Consider the following 24461-nt stretch of genomic DNA (forward strand, 5'->3'; position numbering starts at 1 on the left):
TATATTACTTGAACTATGATGCAAACTTAAATATATAAATTTTTTATATTAATTGAACTTGTAATTTGTAAACTAATAAATGTAAAATTAATTTATATTACTTGAACTATGAAGTAAACTTAAATATAAAAAATTTTTATATTAGTTGAACTCGTAACTTGTAAACCAATAAATGTAAAATTAATTTATATTACTTGAACTATAATGCAAATTTAATAACATATCATTGTTTTGTATAATAAACACTTTAACCTTTTGGAAGCTACATATAATATTTTTCCTTAATTTACGTTTAATTTTTCTTGAAGTAACTTTAATTACCATTTCAACTATTTTAATTTGATTATGTATCTTATATCTATTTTGTTTCTACTTATGATTTAGCTGCTGTATATAAATAAAGATTAGATAATCATATATAAAAATTTTACATTATTTCTATTGTCTTAATTTTTCATTTAAGATAAGATAAGATAAGATAATAGTAAGAAATAAATATAAGATAACATAATATAAATATATAATGAAGAATAGAAAATACACTAATTCCCCTAAAAAGTTCCCCTCTAAGGCTAAAACGGTTCTGTTTTGAACCTTTCCATTAGGCTAAAATGGCGTTGTTCTCAACCTTTCTATTAGGCTAAAATGGTGCTGTTTCCAACCTTTCCTTCCAGCAGGCAACAACTCAAACCCTAAATATATATATATATATACCTCATTTTGTGTCCACAATTTCCTTTCCCTTCCCATTTCCTTTTCGGCCTTTCCTCTTTCTCTAGCCTTTAGCAGTTGCTGCAGTGGACAGTGGTGTTCGGTGCTTCAGTGCTAAAGTAATATCCTGTCACTTCAGGTAAATGACTTAGTATGTTTTTTTGAAAATTAAGAGAGAATTTTTAGTTGTTTTTCTAGGCTTTTCTAGAATTAATTTTCCTGGCTGTTTGCTTTGATTTTTTCATGCTTTGTTCTGAGTTTTTGGGAAGGAGTCTACTTTGTGTGTGGCTCTGTTTTTTTGTTGGATGTCCTAGTTTTGATCTCTTTTTTTTTTTTTTTGAATTTTCTTGCTCAGACAATGCGGAAGAATTTTTGCTGGCATTTGGTCTGTTGATAGTAAAGGATTAAAGATTGCAATGCTCATGATTTTGCTGCAATCTTTTTCAGTTTTGTTGCTCAGATAATGAGTAGAATTTTTGCTAGCATCTGGGTCGTTTATGGTAAGGGATTAAAGATAGCAATGCTCATGATTTTGTTGGAATTTTTCATTTTCTTGCTCAGACAGTGGGGTAGAATTTTTGCTAGCATTTTGGCTTTTGATGGTAAAGGATTAAAGATTGCAATGCTCATGATTTTGTTGGAATTTTTTTTTTATTTTCTTGTTCAAACAATGTGTTAGAATTTTTGCTGACATTTGGGCTATTGATGGTAAGGGATGAAAGATTGCTGTCATGACCCAAAACTCCCATCGAGCCCGTAACAACCGCCGCGACGTCTCGATCGACATTCATTACCCGAAATGTCAACCGAAACCCCGCAAGGCTTTAATATCAGCTTCTCATTTCCCTTGTGGGTAATTGTTTCCAAATACCACATTCTAAAATATTTTAAACTGTTTCCAACTTAAACAAATAAAATAATAATTTCTGTCTAATAGGGGTATTTTGATCATTTATCCCAAAAATCTCAAAATCATCTAAAAATATAGTACGTAAGTGGAAAACACATATTTCATAATCAAAAATAATTTTGGATGTCTAAAACATTCGTTTAAAATGAAATTATGACTGTTATAATAAAATAAAAATATTAAATAAAATATTCAATTTTCACATAAAACGATATTTTAAGAACACTGAATAAATAATTTTTACAGCGTAAAAGCAAAATAATTCTTACATATCATAATACAGATAACCAAAGTATAGAATTTAATTTACAATGACACGTGGGCCCACGAATGACCAAAAGTATCAAAAGAAATGAATCTACAGTCTTTGGATGTGGCAAGTTCAACTGTAATCCTCGCCGATATCAGTTATCTACAATCTATTCTGAGCCTGAAATGGGTGAAAATGAGAGTGGTGAGATTATAAAATCCCAGTGAGTAAACAAACATCACTCAAAATATCTAAAGTCGAGTAAAAGGAGACTATTAAAACATTTCATCAAACTGTAATTTATCATCTTTCAACTTATTTCAACCAAATGAAATCAATTTATTTAAAGCAAGTAATCAGTATGGCTTATGAATTTCTTAAAAAGCTTGGCTCATGCCAAAAATTATTATCATACTCAGTTATCTAGGATACCTTGGCCGAGGGTTATCCTAATTGAGTCCGCCAAGGCTATTAGAAAGTCGTGTTTTTATTTTGAAAACATAGCCGTTCCTTGGCGTTGGTCGAGTTCCCCTTCACGTGGTGGTTTGGCGTGAAGTGAACTTTAAAGTTATACCTCGGGAGTTACCCTACTCGCCTCTCCAACTGAGGTAAAAATATAACAGGATTCCGTGCCCCTCTAATAGGCTAGTCCACAGAACCCAGCCCACTGCAGCAGGTCAAACCCACCATACAATAAAATTTTGACAGCATGACAGGACTAATATATTACTACCCAGCCTGTAAGGGTAAAATAAAGTAATTCATACAATTCATAAAAAACACAGCCCAACCAGTCATGCCAATACAATAACATAAGCCATTAATTCAATTTTAAATTTACAACATATCAGTGGTCTCCAATTACTCTATTTTCAAAATCGTTATTTCGTTTCAAGAAAATTTATAAAATATTTTCATTTAAACTCATTTTGTTTACAAAACATAAAAATTTACCATTTGAACTCACTTTCATAAAATTCACCAAAACCGAATAAAAACATACTTTAGATAATTAAAATGATGGTAAGGTTACTCACCGTGTCTAGAGTGGGGATTTTCGAAATACTCAGACTACTGGTCATCGGGTGCAATTCCCTTACTTTTATCGGAGGACTCACCACCTTGACACAGTACAAAATTGAGAAATTCACCACATTGGTACTAAATTGACGTTAAACTAATTTAGACTACTAATGCTTGATATGGAATGCAAAAATGTCTAAATTTTTGCCTAAATGTGGTGTTAGCCTATTTCGGTCTTTTACCCGATAAATTGATATACGCGTCCGTTTAAATTCCAAATTAATTTTTTTCAGTTTCTATACCTCAATTGCACCTAAATTGACTTAATGTCCCTCAGTGTGGTGCAAATTATCAGTCTCGATAGCAAATTACGAAAATACCCCTAGTGGGTAAAATTTTATATTTTTGCTCCGAAAATTTCCATTATTTTTCTAGGTTCATAATTCATCATTATTCATCATAATTCCTCAAATAAACATCAAGATCAGCAGCCAATATTCCCCTAGAAAATTCGGCATAATGGGTTTCAATGGGAGAAAATTATATCTCTAGCTTATTTTTGCTATATTTCAATATAACTTAACTAAAATCACTTAATTCAATTAAAATCAACCAAAAATCAAGCTCGAAACTCATCCATGGAGGTTTGGCCAGCATGGGTGTCCATACCCACTTTCTAATTTTGCATGGAAATGAGAAAAAAATGCATGGGTAGTGAAAATCACAAGAAAAATCAATGAAATTTACCTTTTTAATGCTTGATTTCTTGATTTCTCTTGATTTTTCCCAAATTTGCAGGTAGGGTTCTTATTTGTTTTTTTCCCCCTTTTGTCCCCTGGTTTGGACGGCTGAAGAAGATGAGAATTCTGAAATTTTGACCTTTTTAATGGCTAAAATAATATAATATTATTTTATTCATTTTTTAATGTTTTATTAATTCCTTAAATTCTAGCCATCCAATTGTTTCCAAATTTTCACCATACACTTGTCCCACATATGCATAGCTTAGATAAAATTCTCAGACTTATCCAAAGTCTTGGTGGAGTAATTTTTGAAATTTACACTTTTACCCTCGTAAAAGTCAAAAATTACATTTTTGTCCCAAAAACTGAAAAATTGCCCATAGACATATTTTTCATCCCTTATACTCATACCATTCTCCAATTTGTCAAATTTGATCTAAATTCTCTCAAAATCTCAAATTTTGTCCCCGAGTGGTAAAATTACGATTTCGCCCCTACACTCTAAAAATCACCGAAATTAAACTTTTTCACTGCCAAACACTCAAATTATACTCCAATACTCAAATCATACTCCAATAAGTCAAATGGGGCCAAAAAAAAATTCTTTTCTAAAAATTTCCATTGTGTCCCTAAGTGGCAAATGACCATTTTACCCCTGGACAGTAAAAATTTCGATTTGACTCCAAATTGATCCTTGAACTTCAAATCATCATATTAAACCATTCTGGGACTTTAATATTCGTAATTTCATTTTAAATTCTCTATTTGATCTAGTTCGAGACTTAAATTAACTTAATTGTACCATTTGGTACATTGTCGTCATTTAACGATTTTTCTTTCGGGGCTTTCCAAGTATGCAAGCATATTATCAATCATATGAATGACATGACAAGTATTTTATAAGGTCGGGCTTGACAATTGCACTGCTTATGATTTTGCTGGAATTTTTTTCTTTCTCAAACAATGTGGTAGAATTTTTGCTGGCGTATGGGCTGTTGATGGTAAAGGATTAAAGATTGAAATGCTCATGATTTTGCTGGAATTTTTCTTTTGGTTAGGTGACTGAACACTCAGAGAAATGCTTTGGCTAGCTTTAATATATAGCTTGTAAGAAAGAAACATAAAGGAGTGATTGTATTGTTGCTATAATTGATGGTTGGTGAACTCCTATTCAAGTCATGACTTGTTTTTACATTCCTGAGTTTTAAGAACTCAACCTTTTCCTTGACTGGAAAGATCCATCCCATGCACTCACCCCAAGTTATGCATTTACTTGTCATGCTGCTTTAATTTCCAAAAGAAGGATTACCATAGTTTATTACTTCATTTAATAGTTATAGCATTCAATATTTGATGTTACATATACATGGTGTTAGTTACCACTAGTAAAATTAATTATATGATTCTTGCTAAATCATATAGCATGAATTTAATGTTAAATTATGCATTTGTGCCTCTAGTCCTACTGATCCTTCATAATTTTGGTAGCAATAATGTCTTGTTAATATATTGTCACTTTTCATTAATATTTTTTTTGACAATGTATAGATTTTTTAAAGAATGTCGACAAGGTGAGGATTATGATGGTCAGAATTATAAGAATGTAGACAATTTATCTTCGATGGATGCAAATTTTTCTTGTTCGGAAAACTCACCTATGATGATGGAAACTCCTAATGCACCATTTATTATGCCTAGTTCAACTAAACTATGATGATAGAAACTCCATAAACTTTGGAGGCATTAATATACACCCAAAATTGGTTGAGGAATGAAATGGAAGGTAAATAATATACTAGTTATTTTTTTCATTTATTTTATAAAAATATTTATTATATTTCAAGTTACATAATTTTTCACCAATATTATATTTGGAGTTACATAACTTTTCATCATTCTAATTGGTGTAGGATCTTCACTTGGAGGTGAACTTTGCACAATTGATGATGAGGAAAAAGAGGAAGTCAAATGAAAATATGATGTATTCATGTTATTGTATGTTACATTTAAATATGATGTTTGGTGCTACACTCGTATTATTTTTACATTCTATTGTTGTTGATTTTAATTGTGGAATAGTTTTTAATTGGTAGTTAATTATATATAAATTAATGTAAAATATTTTTTATTCAAGTTTCAGGTTTGAGTTATTAAACAAGTATCCAAATACTAAAAATTTGCTTTGAATAATTAGGCAATTAACAGATTTAGATAATTAACGGGTAGTGATATACTAACAGGGTTCAATTTTGGGTAGTTATTTTTAATTTTATTTAGGTTTTTATAGGGTTTGGGCATCTTAGTATTTAAACTTTTTCGGGGTCGGGTACCTCAAAAATAGCGATTAACTTACCCGTTTACATCTCTATACCTAATCGACTAAGTGAATTTGAACACATGCTATTCAATTCTTGGCCTAATCTAAACTCTCTTCGCCAAATTGTATTTAGATATCCAAATCAATCTAATTGGTGATCAAGCAATTAGAAGTATTAAACACAGAATTGAAATAAACTACTCATATTCCATTGAACATAAGCAAAAGATAAATAAAGAATTCAAACTACATGTCGAATTCAATCATAATCATAGAAAAAGTAAATTGGTTCATAACTAAAGATAAAAACATAATCCAAAAAAATTTAACCATTGTAACAATTCAAGAAAAAAAAAAGAACAAAACCTGAAGATTTGGCAGATCTTAATCGACAATCTTGCACAATCTTTCTTGCTTTCTTGATTGTTTTACAGTTACTTTTCTTTAGAGAAAACTTTCTCAAAACCTCTTCTTTGATTGCCTCAAAGTTGCCTTTTAAAAGCCTCTAAAAAGATCTAATTTTGCCATAATTCAAAAAAGGAAAGCCTGAATATCATAACTCGATGCCTTAGCCTTCCTCCTTGAGCATCACGATGCCCTACTCTTAAGTGGTAGTATGGGAGCTAAATTCTTCTAGGATGCCGCGACTTTCCTTCATTAGTGCTACAACATTCTCCTTTCTGGTCCTTGTATGGGAGCTCAAGCACCAATGGACCAAGGCCTCATTCTCTCTAAGGTTGCGGCCCTCATTTTCTCATGCTGCCTTGTGTGGAAACTACAATAGTCTAGTCTCTTCCAATGCAATTTTTACCTTAGTCTAATTAGAATTGGGCAAAATGGTAAACATAAAAATTGTAGTCTTATCTCTTAGCTTTCCAATGGCTTAATAATCATGTCAATTGGACTTCTGTAGTAAGAGTTATGCTCAAAATACTGTAGCATATATGAATGAAGCTACCACCAAACTTGCACGGATTATCATCAAATCAAGTCTTTTCATCAAATTTTCTACAAAAGCAATAAAAGAGATCAACATAAATGGACTAGAGTTGAGTTATTTACTTTAAAGATAAATGACCTGAGTTGAGTTATTTACTTTAAAAATAAATGGATTGGAGTTGAGTTATTTACCTTAAAGATAAAAAGGGTTGAACCCTTTGTTAGCAATATAAGCTTAATGCACAATATACCAATTGGGGATGAGGGGGTGAGTAAATTGGTATTTAAAAATTTCTTTGAAAATCAAGTATAAAAATCAAGACTTTTAGCAAACTAAAAATTCCTTTTCTGTGAAAACAAAATAGAAAATTTTCCTGAGACATATGAAAGCAATAACTCACTGAAATACCCCATACTTTGATATGGTGATAAATAATGAAATACCCCGTACTTTGATATGGTGATAAATAAAGTTGATCGAATGCAAATTGAGGTCAATTAAAATGTTTAGAAGTGATAAAAGACGAAAGGAGTAGTTTAGGATAAAATGTTTCGCAAGTGAGAAAATAATAATAATTTTATCGGAGGAGAATTTGTGAGATAAAAGGCGATTTGGAAGTCAAGTGAGGCATAATAAGGTATTTTTGGTACCAAGGAGACAAGATAAAATTTTTAGAATAAAATAATATTTTATTAATAAAATAATATTAAAATATTAATATTTAGTCGGATGTCGAAGTCAATCAAGAAGGAGGATCATATGGTTGATCCAAGTGGGGGAGAAGATGACAAGCTCGACTCTACAGAAATATTTGTGATGTAAAACCCAACCCTATAAATACATGTCATGACATACATGCACTGAGTAGCATGTTATTATGCTAGGAAAGCACATAAGAAAAGACGAAACCCGATATCGTACCTAACGGTACACTTGAGTTGATTTAACCTCGAACTAGTTCAAATAGGAATTGTAGGATGAAATTTAATATTTTATAGTTCAGGAATGACTAAAAATGATTGTTCGGAGTTCGAGGGTTCATTTGGGGTAAAATTAGAAATTTTGATATTCAAGGGCAAAATCGTAATTTTACCACCCATGGACAAAATTTGAGATTTTGAGAGAATTTTGATCAAATTTGACAAATTGGAGAATGGTATGAGTATAAGGGGTGAAAAATATGTCTATGGACAATTTTTCAATTTTTGGGACAAAAATGTAATTTTTGACTTTTACGGGGGCAAAAGTGTAAATTGCAAAAATTACTCCACCGAGACTTTGGATGAGTCTGAGAATTTTATCTAAGCTATGAATATATGAGACAAGTGTATGGTGAAAATTTGGAAACAAATGGATGAAATTTTAAAAATGGGCCAATGGGAAAGTGACACATGGCATTTTTTAATGAAATAATATTATTTTAATGAAAAGTCAGCCATTTAAACCCAAATTTTGAGTGCTGGCCGGCCATAAGGAAGAAAAACAGAGGAAATAGAGAGGAAAGGAAGAAGAAAAGAAAAACCAAAGAGAAACAAGAAAATTCAAAGAGAAATTCGCGGTTTTCGACCGTTTACGCGTCTAACGGTAAGATTTTTCGATTTTAGCTTGATTTCTACCTTTCCTATGCCTTTATTTCCATTTAGCATGCTTGAGGAGAGAGATCAAAAAGTGATATCAAGGGCTGGACGAAATTCTAGGAGAGAGAAATTGAAATTTTTAGGTTTTGATTTTTAGTTAAATTGATAGTTTTAGTTAGTTAAATGTGTTTAGAAATTAAATTGGGCAAGAAATCAGTAAATTTTCACAATACCCACTCTTGGCTGGATGCTCAATGCTGTACAATGATGATGAATTGATTTTATTCTAAGGAAAATGAAGAGAAATGATGAAAAACGATTAAACGTGATAGAAAAACAAAGTAGAAAATTTACCGAGTTAATGTCCCATTTTTGGCTGAATTTTCCAAGGAAGGGAGTGAGCTGATTTTGTTGTTTTTAGAAGGTTATTGGCTGATATTTAATGGTTAGAAATGTTGGAGAGAGAATGGGATGATTTAGAGCTAAAATGGAGCGCGTTAGCAATTTATCGGGCAAAGTGCCAAAAATAGGTTAATACCGCATTTAAGTCGTTTTAGGCTATTGCATTTCATACCATGCATTAGTATAGGATTTAAGTTAATTATATAGTGATTTAGCATCAATGTGATGAATTGTGTAAATTTTTGTAATGTGTCTAGGAGGAGAGCCTTCCGGAAAAGGCAAAGAAGTCGTACCCGACGAGTAGTGATCGGGGCGCTTGAAAGCTTTTATTTTGTACAAACGGTGAGTAAACTTATTATTATTGTAAATTATCTAGAGTTTATTTTAAATGCCCTTTATGTATTTTATGAAATGAGAACGAGATTAAAACGGGATTTTTGATGTTTTAGGAATAAATGTGACAAATAAAAATATATTGTATTGATTATGAAATTGAGTAATTGGAGGCTACAAATTGACTTGAAAAATATATATTTTCCTAGGAATGGCTTATGAGAAATGAGTATATGTGGCTATATTTTGTGAATGCATTGGGAAATTTATGTAAGTTGATTTTACTATGCAGGCTGGATAAATAAATAAAAGCCACGCTATACTGTCGAAATTTTATTAAAATTGGTGGGTTAGTCACTGCAGTGACGGGTTTCCGTGGACTGCCTATTAGAGGGGCACGGTAAACCCAGTTATATAGTTACTCCGGTTGTAGAGGCGAGGAGGGTAACTCCTGGGGTAGTATTAGAGTTCACTTCACGTCGAACCCCCACGTGAATGTGTAACTCGGCCAACGCCAAGGAACGGCTGGTTTTAAAAATAAAAATGTGTTTCACGTGTGAATATTTTAACACCCTTGGCGGACTCGGTTAGATGCCTCGGCCAAGGTATCCCCGAGGATTAGTTTTGGCTTGAGCCTTGTTTTAATAAAAGACATAAGCCTTAACAATTGTTTTGGTAAATTACAAATATTTTATGGTTTAAGAAATAAATTGAAAACATTATGAAATGGGTTGAAATTTATTGTTTAAACTTGCCTCCATTTTACTCGCCTTTAGATATTTATGATAATGTCTGTTTACTCATTGGGATTGCAAAATCTCACCCAACTCCTTTCCACCCATTTCAGGTTCAGTATAGACTGTAGATAGCTGATCTCATCGAGGACTACTATTGGATCTGCATTTTCCAAATCGTAGGTTCACAGTCCTCTTTACTTTTGTTTATTCGGGGGCCCTCTTGTTATTGTAAATTAAATTAAATATTTTGGCTTACTGTATTTCAGTATGTATAAATTTATTTAGCTTTTACGCTATAAAAATTATTCACGTATAACTCTATAAATATTGTTTTATAAGAAAATAGAATATTTCCCTTAATATTTCTTTTATTTTCTTATTATATTCAAATAACCGTAATTTCGTTTTAAATGAAGATTTTTGACTCTTAAACTCATTTTGAATATGAATTATGTATTTTGTACTTGTATATTACGTTTTAGCCAGTTTTGAAATTTTTGAGAAAAAAATGACCAAAATACCCTTGTGTGGCGAAAATTTTATTTTGATTGTTTTTGATCTAAAATAGTAAATATTCTCTAAAAACTCGATATTTAACAATGATTGCTCACAGGAAAGGAAAGAAACTGATATGTAAGCCTTGCGGGGTTCCGGTTGGCATTCCGGATAATGAGTGTCAATTGGGACGTCGCGGCGATTGTCATGGGCCTGAGGGAGGTTCCGGGTCGTGACAATTCGATTGGTATCAGAGCTTTTGGTTTTAAAGATCAAAATTTTTAGTTTTAAAGTTGTTTTAAAAATTTACAATATTAGTGTGGCCCCGAATTAAGTTAAGTTAGGTTAGGTTGAATAGAATGCATGCATCTGCATATAGAGCTTAAGGTTACCTAAACTCGTATTTTTTTTATAGATTACAATGCCTCCTCGACGCGGACGCCCACCTCTCACTAGATCGGTTGGGAGGGGAAGAGGTCGTTCCCAACGTCATCAGCCAAATACCATAGAGGACGAATCAGCTGCATCTACCCTTCGAGCAGCACCTGCTGCTGAGCAGGCCGATAATCCTCCACATCCTCCATCTCCTCAGCCACCTACGGGTATTCCCGCCATGCCTACTGAAGCAGCACAAGCATTGGCAGCTTTCTTTGCAGCAATGGCTGGTCAAGCTCAGACTGGTCAAGTTCCACCTGTAGTGCCTCCAACTACTCCTTTAGTTCCACCACCAGTACAGGATGTATCCATTTCCAAGAAGCTGAAGGAGGCTAGGCAATTGGGTTGTGTATTTTTCACGGGTGAGTTGGATGCCACTGTGGCAAAGGACTGGATTAATCAGGTTTCAGAGACACTCTCTGATATGAGATTAGACGACGACATGAAGCTGATGGTGGCTACGAGATTATTAGAGAAGAGGGCTCGTACTTGGTGGAATTCGGTGAAGTCCCGTTCCGCTACTCCTCAGACATGGTCTGATTTTCTCAGGGAATTCGATGGTCAGTATTTCACTTATTTCCATCAGAAAGAAAAGAAGAGAGAATTTCTGAGTTTGAAACAGGGAAATCTAACTGTAGAGGAGTACGAGACTCGTTTTAACGAGTTGATGTTATATGTGCCGGATCTGGTGAAATCTGAGCAGGATCAGGCCAGTTATTTCGAGGAAGGGCTCCGTAATGAGATTAGAGAGCGAATGACAGTGACTGGTAGGGAGCCACATAAGGAGGTGGTACAGATGGCTTTACGGGCTGAGAAGCTCGCGACTGAGAATAGGAGGATTCGGACTGAGTTTGCAAAAAGGAGGAATCCTGGTATGTCTTCTAGTCAGCCAGTAAAAAGAGGCAAGGACTCAGCGATTTCAGGGAGTACTACTTCTGTTTCCGTGACATCTCCTCGACCTCCATTTCCACCATCACAACAGAGACCTTCGAGGTTTAGCAGATCTGCTATGACTGGTTCTGGGAAGAGTTTCGGAGGTTCTGACAGATGCAGAAATTGTGGGAATTATCATAGTGGGCTATGTAGAGAGCCAACAAGATGTTTCTAATGTGGACAGACGGGTCATATTAGGAGTAATTGCCCACGGTTAGGACGAGCCACTGTAATTGCATCATCTTCACCAGCTCGCACTGATATACAGAGGAGAGATTCTTCTGGGTTGCCACCGAGACAGGGAGTGGCCATACGGTCCGGTGTGGAGAGTAATACCCCGGCACATCCACCTTCGAGACCACAGACTCGTACCTCGATAAGAGTTTTCGCTGTGACGGAAGATGAGGCACAAGTCCGACCTGGAGCAGTGACAGGTACTATGTCTTTATTTGATAAAGATGCTTATGTTTTGATAGATTTTGGCTCAGATAGGTCTTATATGAGCACCACATTTGCATCAATTGCTGATAGAAACTTGTCACCATTAGAGGAAGAAATTGTAATTCATACCCCTTTAGGAGAAAAGCTAGTTAGAAATAGTTGTTATAGAGACTGTGGGGTAAGGGTAGGCGAGGAAGAATTTAGGGGTGACTTAATTCCTCTAGAGATCTTGGATTTTGATCTAATATTGGGTATGGACTGGTTAACTGCACATCGGGCGAACGTGGATTGTTTTCGAAAGGAAGTTATTCTCCGAAATTCGGAGGGAGCAGAGATTGTGTTTGTAGGGAAACGTCGAGTATTACCGTCCTGTGTAATCTCGGCCATCAAAGCTTCAAAATTAGTGCAGAAAGGGTATCCGACTTATTTGGCATACGTAATTGATACTTCAAAGGGGGAACCTAAGTTAGAGGATGTCCCGATAGTAAGTGAGTTTCCTGATGTATTTCCTGATGATTTACCGGGACTGCCTCCTGATCGAGAGCTTGAGTTCCCTATTGATTTACTTCCAGGTACCGCACCTATTTCTATCCCTCCATATAGAATGGCTCCAGCAGAGTTGAAGGAGTTGAAAGTACAATTGCAAGAGTTGGTGGACAAGGGTTTTATACGCCCTAGTATATCTCCATGGGGAGCACCGGTTTTATTTGTGAAAAAGAAAGACGGTACACTTCGGTTATGTATCGATTACCGACAGCTTAACAGAATGACCATTAAGAACAAGTATCCGTTACCGAGGATTGATGATCTTTTCGATCAATTACAGGGAGCTACAGTGTTTTCCAAGGTTGATCTAAGGTCTGGGTATCATCAGTTGAGGATTAAAGAACAAGATGTACCCAAGACAACGTTCAGGACTCGGTAGGTCATTATGAGTTCTTGGTCATGCCTTTCGGGTTAACTAACGCACCGGCAGCTTTTATGGATCTCATGAATAGGGTGTTCCACCCTTACCTGGACAAGTTTGTTATTGTGTTCATTGATGACATACTGGTTTACTCGAGAGATAATGATGAGCACGCTGCCCACTTGCGTGTAGTATTACAAACTTTGAGGGAAAGACAGTTGTATGCAAAGTTTTCAAAGTGTGAGTTTTGGTTACAGGAAGTGGTATTCTTGGGACACGTAGTATCTAGAACTGGAATATATGTTGATCCTAAGAAAGTAGAGGCAATTTTACAATGGGAGCAACCTAAGACAGTGACGGAGATTCGTAGTTTTCTCGGATTAGCCGGTTATTATCGGAGGTTTGTTCAGGGGTTTTCCTTAATAGCAGCTCCTTTGACCCGTCTAACTCGTAAGGGAGTTAAGTTTGTGTGGGATGATGTTTGTGAGAATCGATTTCAGGAGCTAAAGAACAGGTTAACCTCCGCTCCCGTTTTAACACTTCCTGTTAATGGTAAGGGATTTGTAGTATATAGTGATGCCTCAAAGTTGGGGTTAGGGTGCGTATTGATGCAGGATGAAAAAGTTGTGGCTTATGCTTCTAGACAGCTAAAGAGGCATGAAGCAAATTACCCTACCCATGATTTAGAGTTAGCAGCAGTGGTGTTTGCTTTAAAAATCTGGAGGCATTACTTGTATGGTGAGCATTGTCGGATATTTACGGATCATAAGAGTTTAAAATATTTGCTCACCCAAAAGGAGCTTAATTTGAGGCAAAGGCGATGGTTGGAGTTGATAAAAGATTATGACTTGGTGATAGACTATCATCCGGGAAAGGCGAACGTTGTAGCTGATGCCTTAAGTCGTAAGTCTTCATCGTCTTTAGCAGCACTTCAGAGTTGTTATTTTTCAGCATTAATAGAGATGAAATCTCTTGGGGTCCAGTTGAAAAATGGTGAGGATGGATCCTTATTGGCAAACTTCATTGTGCGACCTTCGTTACTTAATCAGATCAAGGACATTCAGAGGTCTGATGATGAGTTAAGAAAAGAAATTCAAAAACTGACCGATGGAGGAGTTAGTGAGTTCAGATTTGGAGAAGATAACGTCTTAATGTTTAAAGATCGAGTTTGTGTTCCTGAGGGAAACCAGTTGAGACAGGCGATCATGGAAGAAGCTCATTCATCTGCTTATGCATTACATCCCGGAAGCACCAAGATGTATAGGACTATCAGGGAGAATTATTGGTGGCCGGGTATGACGCGAGACGTAGCAGAATTCGTAGCAAAGTGTCTCGTATGTCAGCAAGTTAAGGCGGAGCATCAGAGGCCAGCAGGTACACTTCAGTCTTTACCTGTTCCCGAGTGGAAATGGGAGCATGTAACTATGGATTTTGTTTTGGGATTGCCGCGGACACAGAGGGGAAAGGATGCGATTTGGGTGATCGTAGATCGGTTGACTAAGTCCGCTCACTTTTTAGCTGTCCATAGTACATACTCTATTGAGAAGCTGGCTCAGCTCTATATAGATGAGATTGTGAGGCTACATGGAGTTCCCGTTTCTATAGTGTCAGACCGAGATCCTCGATTCACTTCTCGATTCTGGCCGAAATTTCAAGAAGCTCTTGGAACCAAATTGAAATTTAGCACTGCTTTTCACCCACAGACGGATGGTCAGTCAGAAAGGACTATCCAGACCTTGGAGGATATGTTACGGGCTTGTGTCATTGACTTTATTGGGAGTTGGGACAGACATTTGCCATTGGTGGAGTTCGCGTATAATAACAGTTTTCAGTCTAGTATTGGGATGGCACCATACGAGGCTTTGTATGGAAGGAAGTGCCGAACTCCGCTCTGTTGGGATGAAGTAGGTGAAAGGAAGTTAGTGGGTGTGGAATTGATCGAGCTAACTAATGACAAGATCAAGGTTATACGAGAGAGGCTAAAGGTAGCCCAGGATAGGCAGAAGAGCTATGCAGATAAACGGAGAAAAGACTTGGAGTTTGAGATCGATGATAAAGTTTTTCTTAAGGTTTCTCCTTGGAAAGGTAATAATTTGAATACTTTGAAGTATTAAATCCTATTGATTATACTATCATGATAAATTATGGTGTTTTATTGGATAATGAAAGGTGTGATTCGATTTGCGAAGAGGGGAAAGCTCAACCCGCGATATATTGGACCATTCCGAATAATTGAAAGGATTGGACCAGTGGCTTATCGGTTAGAATTACCTCCAGAGTTAGATCGGATCCACAACGTTTTCCATGTCTCCATGCTTAAGAAATATGTACCAGATCCCTCTCACGTCCTCGAAGCACCTCCGATCGAGTTGCATGACGATTTGAAGTTCGAGGTACAACCTGTGAGTATCTTGGATCGAAAGGATCGAGTACTGAGAAACAAGAGTATTTCAATGGTCAAAGTATTGTGGAAAAATGCTCGAATGGAGGAAATGACATGGGAAGTAGAGCATCAGATGAGGAACCAATACCCGCATCTATTTGTTGAATCTGGTAAGTGAAATTTTGAGGTCAAAATTTTATTTTTAGGGGGGTAGTATTGTAAAACCCAACCCTATAAATACATGTCATGACATACATGCACTGAGTAGCATGTTATTATGCTAGGAAAGCACATAAGAAAAGACGAAACCCGATATCGTACCTAACGGTACACTTGAGTTGATTTAACCTCGAACTAGTTCAAATAGGAATTGTAGGATGAAATTTAATATTTTATAGTTCAGGAATGACTAAAAATGATTGTTCGGAGTTCGAGGGTTCATTTGGGGTAAAATTAGAAATTTTGATATTCAAGGGCAAAATCGTAATTTTACCACCCATGGACAAAATTTGAGATTTTGAGAGAATTTTGATCAAATTTGACAAATTGGAGAATGGTATGAGTATAAGGGGTGAAAAATATGTCTATGGACAATTTTTCAATTTTTGGGACAAAAATGTAATTTTTGACTTTTACGGGGGCAAAAGTGTAAATTGCAAAAATTACTCCACCGAGACTTTGGATGAGTCTGAGAATTTTATCTAAGCTATGAATATATGAGACAAGTGTATGGTGAAAATTTGGAAACAAATGGATGAAATTTTAAAAATGGGCCAATGGGAAAGTGACACATGGCATTTTTTAATGAAATAATATTATTTTAATGAAAAGTCAGCCATTTAAACCCAAATTTTGAGTGCTGGCCGGCCATAAGGAAGAAAAACAGAGGAAATAGAGAGGAAAGGAAGAAGAAAAGAAAAACCAAAGAGAAACAAGAAAATTCAAAGAGAAATTCGCGGTTTTCGACCGTTTACGCGTCTAACGGTAAGATTTTTCGATTTTAGCTTGATTTCTACCTTTCCTATGCCTTTATTTCCATTTAGCATGCTTGAGGAGAGAGATCAAAAAGTGATATCAAGGGCTGGACGAAATTCTAGGAGAGAGAAATTGAAATTTTTAGGTTTTGATTTTTAGTTAAATTGATAGTTTTAGTTAGTTAAATGTGTTTAGAAATTAAATTGGGCAAGAAATCAGTAAATTTTCACAATACCCACTCTTGGCTGGATGCTCAATGCTGTACAATGATGATGAATTGATTTTATTCTAAGGAAAATGAAGAGAAATGATGAAAAACGATTAAACGTGATAGAAAAACAAAGTAGAAAATTTACCGAGTTAATGTCCCATTTTTGGCTGAATTTTCCAAGGAAGGGAGTGAGCTGATTTTGTTGTTTTTAGAAGGTTATTGGCTGATATTTAATGGTTAGAAATGTTGGAGAGAGAATGGGATGATTTAGAGCTAAAATGGAGCGCGTTAGCAATTTATCGGGCAAAGTGCCAAAAATAGGTTAATACCGCATTTAAGTCGTTTTAGGCTATTGCATTTCATACCATGCATTAGTATAGGATTTAAGTTAATTATATAGTGATTTAGCATCAATGTGATGAATTGTGTAAATTTTTGTAATGTGTCTAGGAGGAGAGCCTTCCGGAAAAGGCAAAGAAGTCGTACCCGACGAGTAGTGATCGGGGCGCTTGAAAGCTTTTATTTTGTACAAACGGTGAGTAAACTTATTATTATTGTAAATTATCTAGAGTTTATTTTAAATGCCCTTTATGTATTTTATGAAATGAGAACGAGATTAAAACGGGATTTTTGATGTTTTAGGAATAAATGTGACAAATAAAAATATATTGTATTGATTATGAAATTGAGTAATTGGAGGCTACAAATTGACTTGAAAAATATATATTTTCCTAGGAATGGCTTATGAGAAATGAGTATATGTGGCTATATTTTGTGAATGCATTGGGAAATTTATGTAAGTTGATTTTACTATGCAGGCTGGATAAATAAATAAAAGCCACGCTATACTGTCGAAATTTTATTAAAATTGGTGGGTTAGTCACTGCAGTGACGGGTTTCCGTGGACTGCCTATTAGAGGGGCACGGTAAACCCAGTTATATAGTTACTCCGGTTGTAGAGGCGAGGAGGGTAACTCCTGGGGTAGTATTAGAGTTCACTTCACGTCGAACCCCCACGTGAATGTGTAACTCGGCCAACGCCAAGGAACGGCTGGTTTTAAAAATAAAAATGTGTTTCACGTGTGAATATTTTAACACCCTTGGCGGACTCGGTTAGATGCCTCGGCCAAGGTATCCCCGAGGATTAGTTTTGGCTTGAGCCTTGTTTTAATAAAAGACATAAGCCTTAACAATTGTTTTGGTAAATTACAAATATTTTATGGTTTAAGAAATAAATTGAAAACATTATGAAATGGGTTGAAATTTATTGTTTAAACTTGCCTCCATTTTACTCGCCTTTAGATATTTATGATAATGTCTGTTTACTCATTGGGATTGCAAAATCTCACCCAACTCCTTTCCACCCATTTCAGGTTCAGTATAGACTGTAGATAGCTGATCTCATCGAGGACTACTATTGGATCTGCATTTTCCAAATCGTAGGTTCACAGTCCTCTTTACTTTTGTTTATTCGGGGGCCCTCTTGTTATTGTAAATTAAATTAAATATTTTGGCTTACTGTATTTCAGTATGTATAAATTTATTTAGCTTTTACGCTATAAAAATTATTCACGTATAACTCTATAAATATTGTTTTATAAGAAAATAGAATATTTCCCTTAATATTTCTTTTATTTTCTTATTATATTCAAATAACCGTAATTTCGTTTTAAATGAAGATTTTTGACTCTTAAACTCATTTTGAATATGAATTATGTATTTTGTACTTGTATATTACGTTTTAGCCAGTTTTGAAATTTTTGAGAAAAAAATGACCAAAATACCCTTGTGTGGCGAAAATTTTATTTTGATTGTTTTTGATCTAAAATAGTAAATATTCTCTAAAAACTCGATATTTAACAATGATTGCTCACAGGAAAGGAAAGAAACTGATATGTAAGCCTTGCGGGGTTCCGGTTGGCATTCCGGATAATGAGTGTCAATTGGGACGTCGCGGCGATTGTCATGGGCCTGAGGGAGGTTCCGGGTCGTGACATGTGATGACATACATGTGGTGGAAAGCATGTTTACATGCTAAGAGAGTCTTGAAAAATTTACAAAAGTCGGTATTGTACCTAGAGGTACAATAAAGTTGATTTAAGTCTTGAACTAGATCAAATAGAGAATTTACAATGAAATTAAGAATTTTAAAGTCCCAGAATGGGTTAATATGGTGATTCGGAGTTCGAGGATCAATTTGGAGTCAAACTGGAATTTTCGCTATCCAGGGGCAAAATGGTCATTTGCCACCTGGGGACAAAATGGAAATTTTCAGAAAAGATTTTTGGCCCCATTTGACTTATTGGAGTAAGATTTGAGGTTTAGAAGTGAAAAATTTTAATTTCGGTATAATTTGGAGCAAAAGGGTAAAATGGTAATTTTACCATTCGAAATCGAAAATTTAATTTTTTGAAGGGATTTTGATCAAATTTAATTATTTGGAGTGTGAAATGAGTATGAGGAGTGAAAATTATGCATTATGGAAAATTTTCAATTTTTGGGGTAAAAATGTAATTTTTGAAAAGTTCAGGGGCAAAAGTGTAATTTTGAAAAATTTGCTCCACCAAAACTTTGGAAAAATCTGGAAATTTCACTTAAGACTTGGATAAGTCAAAGGGAATGCATGGTGGAAAAAATAGGACAAGTGGATGGCTAGAAAAAAAAATGAATTAATAAAATATTTAAAATATGAATAAAATAATATTATTTCATTAAACAATAAAAAGGCAAAAAAAAAAATCAGCCCACCCATTCTTCTTCTTCAACATTCGGCCAAGCAAGAAACAAGAGAGAGAAAGGAGAAAACAAAACCCTAGAGAGAGAAAATCAAAGAAAAAGTGTGAATTTTCAAGGAAATTAAGTGAAAAAGGTGAGATTTTTTCTATTAAGCTTGAGTTTTCTTATTCCCAAGCATTTCTCTTTATTTTCCATGATTAAATTACATGTTTTCATGATGAATTCAATTCTGAAAAAATGGGTTAGGAGAGAGAAAGTTGTTGGATTTATTTGATTTTAATTTATGTTAGTGTTTTTAGTTAGTTTAGCATATTTAGAAACAAAACAACAAGAAAAGAATTTATTTTCTCCCCCAACCATTAATGGCTGAATTTACCATGTAGTGAGTGAGGATGAGTTTGATTTTATTCTAGGAGAATTGGTTAAGGAATAATGAATTATGAGCCTAGAAAAATAATGGGAATTTTCGGAGCAAAAATACGAATTTTTACCCACTAGGGGTATTTTCGTAATTTGCTGTTGGGACTGATAATTTGCATCACACTGAGGGACATTAAGTTAATTTGGGTGCAATTGAGGTATAGAAACTGAAAAGAATTAAATTGGAGTTTAAACGAACCCGTTAGGAATTTAATCGGGTGATAAGACAAATTAGGCTAATACCGGATTTAGATAGTTACCAGTGCATTTTTGCATTCCATATCATGCATTGGTAGTCCAAATTAGTTTAATTTTGATTTAGTACCAACTTAGTGAAATTCTCGATTTTGTACTGTGTCAAGGTGGTGAGTCCTCCAATAAAGGCAAGGAAATTGCATCCGAGGACCAGTAGACAGAGTGCTTCGAAAGTCTGCATTCTAGACATTGTGAGTGAACTTATTATCGTCTTAATTATCTAGAGTAGTTTTATACAACTGTGTGATTTTATGAAAAATGGGTTTAAATGGTAAATTGCTATGTTTTAAGAGAAATTGTGATTTTATAAAATGATTTTATAAATTTTCTGGAAAATCGAATATTAGTTTTGAAAATAGAGTAATTGGAGACTGCTAGTTTGTGTTGTAAATTTATGGTTCTGAATTGAATGGCTTATGACAATAAATGAGCATGAATGGCTAAACTGATTTTGGTGTTATAATTATTTATACTGTGTATTCAACCTTGAGAGGCTAGGTTGTGATAAATTGCCATGACATGCTAGAATGAATTTTATTCATTGGTGGATTATATATTAATTATTTACTGCAGAGGGGGTTCCGTGGACCAGCCTATTAGAGGGGCACGGTAAACTCCATTATATTATTACCTCGAACGGAGAGGCGCGTAGGGTATCTCCTGGGGTATAGCTTAGGGTTCACTTCACGCAAAACCACCACGTGAAGGGGAACTCAGCCAACGCCAAGGAACGGTTGTATTTTTCTCAAACAAAAATATATTTTAAGTGTATACAAAATTTTAACAGCCTTGGCGGACTCGGTTAGATGCCCTGCGCAAGGTATCACCGAGTATGAGTTTTGGCATGAGCCAAAGTTTTAAGAAATTCATAAGCCAAGTTGATTACTCGATTTTTATGGATTGATTTTAGTTGGTTGAAATGAGTTGAATGGTAATGAAATTACAGTATGATGATTTATTTTAATTGTCTCCATTTACTCGACTTTAGATAGTTTAGATGGTATCTGTTTACTCACTGGGATTTTATAATCTCACCACCCTCATTTCCTCACATTTCAGGCTCAGGAAATTCCATAGTTAGCTGACTTGAACACGGACCTTCATTTGGACTCGAATCGGTAAAAGCTGTAGGTTTCCAGCTTCCGATGCATTTTGGATAGATATGGGCCCACGTGTCACTGTAAAAGAAATTTTATGTTTTGGTTATTTGCTTTATAGTATATATGAATATAATTATCTTTTACGCTATAAGAATTATGTAGTTTTATGAAAATTATTTTACAAGAAAATAGTTTATTTTATTGAATATTTTTATCATATTCAAATGGTCAAATTTTCACTTCAAATGAACGTTTTAGATACTTAATTTTTTTTTCTCATTAAGTATATATTTTCGGCTTACCTACTACATTTTTAGCAAGTTTCGAGGTTTTCGACAGAAATGACGAAAATGCCCCTGTGAGCAAAAAAAAAATGTTATGTTATGATTTGGAAATGATTTGTAATCCTTCGTATTTTGATTATTTGATAACTATTGCTCACCGGGGAAGTGCGAAAGCTGATACGAAAGCCTTGCGAGGTTTCGATCGACATTCGGGGTGAAGAATGTTTGTCGAGGCTTCGCGGCGGTTGTCACGGGCTCGATGGGGAGTTTCGGGTCGTGACAAATTTTATTGGTATCAGAGCATGGTTTAAAGATCAGATATTTTGATTTTAAAGCTTTGGATTTAAAAGTTTTTGGTTTTAAAGTTGTTTTATGGAATCTACACTGACACTGCGTGGCCCCAAGTCCAGTTAAGTTAAGATAAGTTAAGTTAGGTTAGATTGAATAGAATATATGCATCTACATATAGAAATCTACCTACTTTTGAGATGCATAAATAATTAAACAATTACTATTTGATTGCATATAGGTTTTGAGGTGCACTGGTGACATACACACCATGTCTAGAAGAGGTGGTAGTCCCGACGCCTCTCATAGTATTAGTGAGGGATCGCTAGATTCTACTGCTAGGAGCCGATAGCAGCCCGAACCGAGTAGTCCAAAAAGTGCAGATAGTAATAATATTAATGTAAGCATAAGAGGTTCCCTTTTGAGAGAATCTAAGGAATATGCTAAAGAAAGGGAAAATTAAGGATAGCCGAAGGAGGTATTCGTTCTAAGAAGAGCGTGACAGTAGTCCGACATTTTCCATCAGGCTGTGGGAAAAATGTAAGGGAACAACCAGAAAAGAATAAGGAGAAAGTAACAGTGGTAAGTAAACCCCGTAGGGGGGTGAACGTTGTACACCATTTTCCTCCCGGTTGTGGAAGATATGCTACACCGGTGAGTGATGAAGAATATAAGAGAATACAACAAGCCTGGATTGAAGAACAAAGGAGAAAATCTCAGGAGGAAGAGGATCCATTGATGTGCCCGGATCAGGACAATGAGGAACCTAAAGATGTTTAATACTTTAGTTGAAGTTGTATTGTCATAAATCTAGGCAAGTGTCGTTTAAGGGAAGATGTAGTAGTTACTTGTGTAAAGGAGTTAGGAGTGGCTTTTATTTTGTATGACTCGAACGGAATGTAAAATAGCAGTTTAAATAATTGGATATGTATGGGAATCTTTTAGTATAACAGAGATAAATTAATAATATAATTATTGAGGAAGGTTATAGAAGGAAGCAATAAGGTTATAAATGACATTCGGAATGGATAATGTGATTAAGTTAATGATTGTAATTTAAGCATGAAAGGGATTATTCAGTGATGTTATGACACTATGAGGTAATAGTTGGGCACAAATATAACCCAATGAAGTTAAATTATGGAATATGGGGAATATAAAATTTTGATTCAGTAAGGATTGTGAGAATAAAATAAGGAGGAAGCTGAGCTGTTTTCGTAGTTAATTATACCGAAAGTCAATAAGATTATTGGAGTATAAGACAAAGAAGATAAATGGGATAAGGATGACAATAAATTTGAGGAAAGTTGTAGATAGTAAGCAACTTATGTGTGGAGTGGTATATTTATCATGAACTTATTACACTGTATGGAAAGGATGTTTTGAGGTGGAATTTTATGAATGTTGATAAACGTCAAAAGATGACATGAGATGAAAGTATTAATCTAGCTTAGTGTGTATGACAAGAAAATAGAAGGTACCTAACTTATGGAACTCATGATATATATCTAAAAGGGAAACCACTGGTTGAGAATGATTGATGTGGTGACTTTGAATGCAAACAAATAGCTTTGATGAGAAAATTTCTAATAGCTACAGTACTTCAACATTGATTGTTCAACGCTATAATGCTCCGAATATCTCACGCCTATGATGCATGAGTAAGATGGGAGTGACACGATATTGAGCTTACAAATTGAATTTTGGTTGTTGGTCATTGTGTTTTGTTATCTGGGAGTCTTAAATATTCTGGAGAATGTTTACCCAAATGAATTGAAAAACTTCTTTATTGCCTTGTATATAGGCATATAATTAAAAGAAAAAAAAATTGAAAGATTCTTGAAATGACTATATTGAGATGAGATACCAAATAATGAAAGTGTGAAGGAAGAATTACGAGACTGGTATAGAAAATCAGTTTATATAGAATATCATTACGAGAATTTGTAATATCTGTTTTGATACAGTAAAATGACAAGGGTTAGTAACAACATGAGGCTAATTGTGTGGCACCCTGGAAACCTATGAAGACGATTTAAGGATTGAATGGATGAGTACGTATTTATATATCTTTAAGATTAAGTGTTTTAGGAATACATAAACATCTTTGAGAAGAGATTATAATCATACACAGCAAGTATGAAACGTAAAATTTTTAAAACTTGCTGAGAAGCCTAACGACTAAATCACAAGTTAAGGGATCACATGCTGTGAGACATAAGTTTAAGATAGATATTCCCAAGGAAATACTCAAGAGAAGTTTTGCTCTGGATCTCGTTAAAGCAAGCACTAAGTTATGTGATTATAAAAAGGAAGCTGTAAGCTGAGAGTGATATTAGTATTAATATTGAAAAATACTTGAGGGGAATCTAGTTTTAAGTTTTACAATTTCAAGTACAAATTATAAATTAGTTAAGGAAGAATGATGTTATGTTCATATGAAGGAGTGGAACAAAGGATGATAGAAGTTGACCTTGAAAATGAAGTCAGATAATGAAACTTTCCTAATATATTATGGAAATTGGAATTCGAAAATGCTTAAGGCATACATGATTCAAATGGGTTTGAGTCTTAAGTGACAAATCAATATCGTAATGCAAGAAAGATACAAGGTAATATAGAGGCATGAAAGATGATTAAGGACAAAAAGGATGA

General features: G+C 34.8%; 2 long non-coding RNA genes across 2 annotated transcripts; both read left to right on the forward strand.

The window, feature by feature from the left end:
• Nucleotides 1-16445: 16445 nt before the first annotated feature.
• Nucleotides 16446-18200, forward strand: LOC148764557 (uncharacterized). The gene is made up of 3 exons (XR_016025307.1): nucleotides 16446-16521; nucleotides 17174-17258; nucleotides 18097-18200. It is a non-coding gene; the product is annotated as an uncharacterized LOC148764557 (long non-coding RNA).
• Nucleotides 18201-19479: 1279 nt separating this feature from the next.
• On the forward strand, nucleotides 19480-21309 carry LOC148764558 (uncharacterized). The gene is made up of 3 exons (XR_016028636.1): nucleotides 19480-19592; nucleotides 20242-20325; nucleotides 21194-21309. It is a non-coding gene; the product is annotated as an uncharacterized LOC148764558 (long non-coding RNA).
• Nucleotides 21310-24461: the final 3152 nt, after the last annotated feature.

Source organism: Theobroma cacao, chromosome 1 (genome assembly GCF_053813885.1).
Source record: "Theobroma cacao isolate CCN51 chromosome 1, ASM5381388v1, whole genome shotgun sequence".
Classification (NCBI taxonomy): domain Eukaryota; kingdom Viridiplantae; phylum Streptophyta; class Magnoliopsida; order Malvales; family Malvaceae; genus Theobroma; species Theobroma cacao.